The sequence below is a fragment of the Antechinus flavipes genome, chromosome 3, assembly GCF_016432865.1.
Source record: "Antechinus flavipes isolate AdamAnt ecotype Samford, QLD, Australia chromosome 3, AdamAnt_v2, whole genome shotgun sequence".
Classification (NCBI taxonomy): Eukaryota; Metazoa; Chordata; class Mammalia; order Dasyuromorphia; family Dasyuridae; genus Antechinus; species Antechinus flavipes.
Window position 1 is genome coordinate 221807521 of NC_067400.1, and position 7555 is coordinate 221815075.

A 7555-nucleotide genomic window follows, 5' to 3' on the forward strand; every position below is an offset into this window, starting at 1 on the left:
CTAAAATAAAATGGTCTTGTCACATTTTGCCCAACTTTCTCTCTGCCTTCATAAACAAGGGCAAAAGGGTAGTCAGGATTGTGACATTTGATTTGTGACCTTTTGAGCTGAAGACATCAGGAAAGCTAACAGGGAAAGTAACGTTAATTTACAGCATAGAAGGTCAAACTTTCCTTTTTATTTGGCCATGGGCTTTGAGGCTAGTTACACTCAAAGTCTTTGGAATGAGCTTCCCCTCTCTTTTTTTCAGTTGAAACTTTTCAGAATATCATGAATAGAACCTTTGTCTGGCTGTTGTGAAATATCTTTCAAGGCCATGCACCTTGAATTTTAACAGTATTTAGGAAATACATACATAGAAAACACATTTACTAGAATAAATTTATATATTACTTTAAAGATGACCAAACACTCTTTGTATATCAACTTATTTGATTCTCACAACCCCTGAAGTAGGTGCTATCATTCTCACTGTTTTACAGAGGAGGAACTGAGGAACAGAGCAAATAAATGACTTGCTGAGATCATACAGTTAGCAAGTTGGATTTGAACTCAGGTGTTAGTGACTTCCAATTTCTACACTGTAACCACATACCATATAAACTGCCTTAATCTTTAACTAATCTTTTATCTGTTATTTATTTACATGCTTCTTTTGTATGAATGTGTGCTTAGGTTTTGCTAGATCTAAATTTTCTATTCAAAAATTATCTAGTATACAAACATATTTAATATGGCTTAAGAAGAAGAATTAGCCAAATGGAAAAGGAAATACAAATCCACTGAAGATAACACTTCCATAAAGTGTGCGATTGGACAAATGGGAAATAAAGAACAAATCAAATCAAGGAAAATAATACCTTAAAAGTTACAATTGGGCAAGTGGAAACAAATGATTCTATAAGACATTGAGAATCAATAAAACAAGTTCAAAAGAATGAAAATAATGGAAGAAAATGTAAAATACCTCATGAGAAAACAACTGACCTAGAAAATAGATCCAAGAGAGATAAAATCAGAATCATTGGACTACCTAAAAGCCATAATCAAGATGAGAAGATAGATAGCATATTCCAAGAAATTATCAAGGAAAACTTGCCCTAATGTTCTGCAACCAGAAGGCAACCTCAACACTATCACCACTAAATATGTATGTAACAAGTAGAAAATCCAAATTAAAAGAAAAGTTAAGTGAATTATAGAATTAAATAAACAGCAAAATTATACTAGTAAGGGATGTCAGCTGCACCCCCTAAGAACTCAATAAATTCTAACAAAAAAAAAATAAACAAGAAAGAAACTAAGAAGGTAAATAGAATATTAGAAAAAAAATTTAAATGACATTCAAAGAAAACTGAATGTAAACAGAAAGAAATATACCTTTTTCTCAGCAGCACATAACACACAAAAATAGACCATATAATAGGACATAAAAACCCCAAAATCAAATGTAAAAAGTGAGAATTATCAAATGTATTTCTTTCAGATTTTAATGCAATAAAAATTGCATTTACCAAAGGGTGGTGGAAAGATAAAAATTAATTGGAAACTAAATAATCTAATCCTAAAGAATAAGTAGATCAAAAAATAAATCATAGAAAAAGGTCAATAATTTCATTAAAGAAAATAATAATATAGAAAACATACCAAAATTTATGAGATACAACCAAAGCAGTATTTAGGGAAAAATTATTTTTCTAAATTCTTACATTAAGAAAAAAAAATTTGAAAAGAACAAATCAATTAAATGGGAATGCAACTTTAAAGAGAACAAATTAAAAGGCCACACTTGAGCACCAAATTAGAAATCTTGAAAAACAAAGGTGAGATAAATAAAAATAAAAGAAACAAAATGAGCCAATAAATAAATATAAGAACTGGTTTTGTGGGGAGGAAATTAGATATATAAGCTATTGGTTAATTTGATTTTTTTTTAAAGATAGAATAAAACCAACTATCCAGTATGAGTGTCCAAAATGAACTACTCCTTTAGAATGCAACATTTCTTCAAAGTAGATCTTCTCTTTTTTTGGGACTCAAACAAAAAAGACTTCAGGACATGAATTACATGGTAACTCTAGAAATCTGCACATCTACATTATACCCACCCTGGTTCTTCAATTTGTTTTGTTTGTGACATTAGTCAAATCATTTCAACTCTTTAAGCTTGTATAATAGTAGATTGGACTTCATAGCTTCTAAGGTCTCTTGCAATTCCTGATAACTATGATCCCGTGATCAACATATATTTCATACATAATAATAGGATATCTCTCAAATTGTTTTACTTCATTAAGAGGTTTTATTTTTAATCACAAAATAAAATTAGCACAAATATCTGAAAATATAAGCAATTTAATACTCACAATGACACAAATTCAAATTTTATACTTCAGAACAAAATGAAAAATGATCCTTGCTTTTTATTTCAGCATTCTAAAATGCATTATTAAAAGACACAAAAATGAAGTTTAAATGGCTTAATATTGTTGTTTTACAATTTAAAAAGAGCATCTCCTTATATCTATTAGAACGATTAATATAATATAAAAGGAAAATGTTCGTATAGGAAATGTGGAAAAATCAGGATACTAAGGTGAATTCATCCAATCATTGGGCAACTGGAACTTTGCCCAAAGAGTTATAAACCTGTACATATCCTTTGTTCCAACAATATCACTTCCAGGTCTATATCCAAAAAAACCATTTAATAGCACCTTTTTAAATTCTTTTTTTAATTTATTTTTTTTTATTTGGAAAGCATATGCATGGGTAATTTTTCCAATACTGACCTTTGCAAAACCTTTTATTCCAAATTTTCCCCCTCCTTCCTGCCCCACCCTTCCCTAGCTGGCAAGTAGTCCACAATACATGTTAAATATGTCGAAATATATGTTAAATTCAATACATGTTTACATATGTATACAGTTATCTTGCTGCACAAGAAAAATCAGAAGAAGAAGAAAGGAAAAGAAAAAACTGAAAAAGAAAACAAAGTGCAACCAAATAATAACAGAAAGAGTAAGAATGTTATGTTGTGTTCCACACTCAGTAACCACAGTTCTCTCCCTGGATGTAGATAGCTCTCTTCATTACTGAACAAGTGGGATTGGTTTGAATCCTCTCATTGCTACAGAGAGCCACATCCATCAGAATTGATCTTCTTGTTGCCATGTATAATGATCTCCTGGTTCTGGTCATTTCACTTAGTGTCAGTTCATATAAGTCTCTCCAAGCCTCTTTGAAATCATCCTGCTGGTCGTTTTTTACAGAACAATAGTATTCCATAGCATTCATATAGCATAATTTATTCAACCATTCTCCAATTAATGGGCATCTACTCATTTTCCAGTTTCTTGCCACTAGTAAAAGGGCTGCCACAAACCTTAATAGCACCTCTTTTTTTGTGGCTAAGAATTGGTGCTCATCAATTGGGGAATGTCTAAACAAGTTGCAGTTTCAATATATAATTGCAATGCAATGTTATTATGCTACAAGAGATGATAAGCAAAATGATTTCAGAAATGCGAGGAAACCATTTTTATATGGTACTAGGATATATGGAGTTTTGGACTGAAGATAAGTCATGATATAAACAAAATATTTAAATAATCTCATCAGCAGTGTAAAATGATATCTTACTTATTAGTGAAAAACTTGACATTTTAAAGAAACAGAATGGAATTTTATTTATAAAAAAATTGAAGAAACAGAAATGCAAAGAATCATGACTGCAAGGATTTTAAAAACATGGACCTTTTTTGAGGTTTACTGCTCCAGAAAATTATGGTGTCTAAAGTCATCTGTTTATGAGTGCTTCATGAGATAGAAAGAGACAGAATAATGAAGAGAGAGAAAAGATATATATAGAGAGAGTAAAATTTAAGATATGAAGTCTTTCTCATAAAAATATGATGGATTCCTTGGAAAACTTGGGAACTGTGACATGATAGAAATAATAATAACAGTTAATCTGAAGAAAGAATCTCAAGGAAAATAATGATATGATTTACAAATATAAAATAGACTATCCTATTGTATCTGTGGTATATTGTGTCTATAATCAATTTTCCTTTATTGCTTTTTATTATCATGAACTCTCTTCAAAGCATCTCTCACATGCCACCTTATTAAAGAGAACTTCCTTGATTTTTCTAACCAACTACTTGAGCATATATGTATGTTCTCCTTTCTTGCCTTTCTTCTTCCCCTTCTTTCTTTCTCTATTTCTCTGTCTTTATTTCTAAATCTCTATTGGTATGTCTCTGACTTTATCTTTCTCACACTTCGCATATATTCTGTATTTTCCAACATACCATCATACTTTCTTTTCTGCATCACCTAATAAAATGAGATATTTGTTTTTGTCATTTGTTTGCAGTACATAGCAGTATCTTTAACATAATAGCTAAATAAGCATTTACTGAATTTTGCCTAACTGAACAGATATTTATTTGAACTGAATTGAATTGTGTTATAGGAATTTGTAAAGATAAAGTAGATAGATAAAAAAAATGTACTAACAGAAAAGTGTAAGATCTCAGCTATTATTCATCCTTGAAGTTTTTCAAATTAAAAACTAATAAGGTACATAGAGCCAGAATATAAAAGTAACTAGGAAAAAGTATATGAAAGTGAAATGGGAGAGAAGCACAATTAAAAAAGACCAATAAGATGAATTTTTAAAGGAATAGATTCACAATTAGTATCTCAAAGAAATAAAATTACAGCAAAATACAAAATATCTGGATACTAATTCTAGCTTTGTCACTAATTTTTACACCTTGAGATAGCACTTCAGACTCTCTGTCAAAGTTATCCCCTTTGTAAAATAAAAGTTGTTGGAAGATATGATCCCTTAGGTCCCATTTATCACTAAAAATTCAATGATTAGAGGTAAAATTTGAATAATGACTTGATAGTCCCAGTATAGTAATTACGGTGACTAAATTAAAAAAAAAAAAAAAAACTTACTTTGCCATGGCAGTCATAACTCAAGAGCCCACTGGAATGGCAATCCATAATATGAAGCTGGCTATCATTTATTTTATATGCTGTCTTTCTTAATGAACACTATTGTATTTTGATTTGAACTGATATTAGAAAACTCCTTTGCTTAATTAATTTGCAATTTTTACACAATGGCAGAAAGAAATGCTTTGATTAACAAAGCTGAATTTAATTAGAGCTTTACAGATAGAGGTAACCAAAAAAAAAAAAAAAAATGAATACCATAGAGAATCCTAAGTTAGGAAGATAGAATTTCTTATCATACAAAACCCTAGAGAGAGTTCCTCAGTCCATAAGAGTTAAGTTATTTCTTTGATTTGGAAAATGAGCAAATGTTTTATCAATGACTCCATATTTTATGAGTGATATTTTTTGAAATGGAGTAGCAGAAGGAACCAGGAATATAATTTTTCAAAAATGCAATACTAGTAAGCAACCTATCAGGTATTAAATAATTATATAGGATATGTAGTTGCTTAAACCTCATGCTTTTAAAGACATACTTTTAAAATATTACTGTAACAGGAACATTTTATCAAAAGGATTTGCAAGCTCTCTCTCTCTGCACACAGAGTATGTATGTATATATGTATGTATGTATGTGTGCATCTAGCTGTATTGCACTCACAAAAATACACACATACATATACACACACAAATACAAATATACCCTGGAGAGATACTCAGTGCAGTTTCCTTAAGTATGGCTTTATAAATATGCAATGATTTCTTTCAGTAATGCAGATGCTGAAATAGTTTCTTTATAAGAAAAAGACAAAAGTAGAAGTTTCCTGATTTTCCTATATGTTATAAATTCATTTTGTTTCTCTTAAAATTGGGAAAACATGTCAAACTCTCTTGACTTTTTGCGCCAGTAAATCTTCTAAATTCACTGCTTTGGGTCTGTCATTTTCTTCATACATTACTCAAAAAACCTACAATGATTTCTATTTATTTTTGCAATAATGTCCAAATTATTTTGATCTTTAAAGCCATCACAATCTTATTCCAACAAATTTCTCTAGTACTTTGGTAATATATGTGCTCTATCAATCAGTCAAATTAGACTTTACTTTTGTTTAAGTGACAACTTTAAATATTTCCTAGCTCTTAACTAACTTGTTTTGCTGTATAAAATTAATGTATTAGTAGAGGTTGAATTGGCTATCCCAGAGAGCCTATACCTGGAGCTCTCTTGGTTCAAATAGACAGTAACTCAGTCCTTGACTATTTAGGGCATGATGAGTATTTGTCCTGTTCCTGCTTCTTCATATGTATTTCATAATTCATCTGGCTATTTGTGATAGACAAAATAACTTACAAAGTCATTCAGTAGAAAGATAATGAATCAATTAAAAAGAGAGATAAATTTTGGTTTATTCATTTTTTTCAACTATCCAAGGAACATCTGTTAAGTCTGAGATTTCTCCTTATGGGAGGGGAAGAGCCAGTAATTCTCTGCTATGGCAGCATGGCTAGTATTTCCACAGGTGTTTCCATAGGTAGCTAGAATTGTCTATCTATCTGTGTGCTTGTATGTGTGGGTATATGTGTGTGAGTATGTATACACACATTTATATATAATATGTATATTCATTTAAAGATAGATAGATAGATATTCCCTTTACCAAGTAGATAATCAAATATTATATCTGAGGTAAAATACATAGCTTCATGAATTTAGAAGTTCTGATCTCAGGTCCTGATGACCTTTGGTTCTGAACCACCTAGCAAAAAAAGGAATCTTAAAACAGCTTTTCAGAGTTCTTGGAGATGAATATTGAACAGTCTGTGTATAAAACAGAAGCCTCTGCTCTGGCTTGCCAAAACATGTAGACTTTGAGGTAGAGAGTACAGAATTGAGATAAAATATAAAATGTTTAAGCAGAAATCCTAAGAAGTTTTTTTTTATGTTGTTTATGAAATTTTAAGTATCCCAGAAAATTGCCCTATCAATGTAAGCTATATCTTTTCTGTTTGACATCCCTTTTTGTGTGACTCATATTCCCAAATTCAAATCTGTACTCAGACATTTACTGGCTGCATGATCCTGGAAAAGTCATTTAACCCTGTTTTCTTCCGTTTCCTTATCTATAAAATAAGCTGGAGAAAGAAGTGTCAAACTACTCCAGAATTTAATGCCAAAAAAAAGTATAAATGTGGTCACAAAGAGTCAGACACAACAGAAAATATCTGAACTTAACACAGAAATCAAATGCTTGAACATTAATTTTTCCTGGAATGACAGAGTGGGATTTAATGGGTCAAAGATTATGAGAAAAGGAATGACACATATTTCCTTTTCAGAGGTCAGTCTTCTACCTAGGAATGAACCTATTTGTCTCTTATATAGAGAGAGTAGCTGTAATGCCTACACTCTGGTGGGTTAAATTTATAATGCTTTAGTATTATTTTTGTAATAGTTTGCTCAGAAAAAAAGTTGAGACTTGGAACTAAATTTCTCTTTTATAATAAAAATTGATGCAACACTTTATTCATCATAATACTACAAGGGAAGTAATGAAAGCATACTTATATGCAGTTC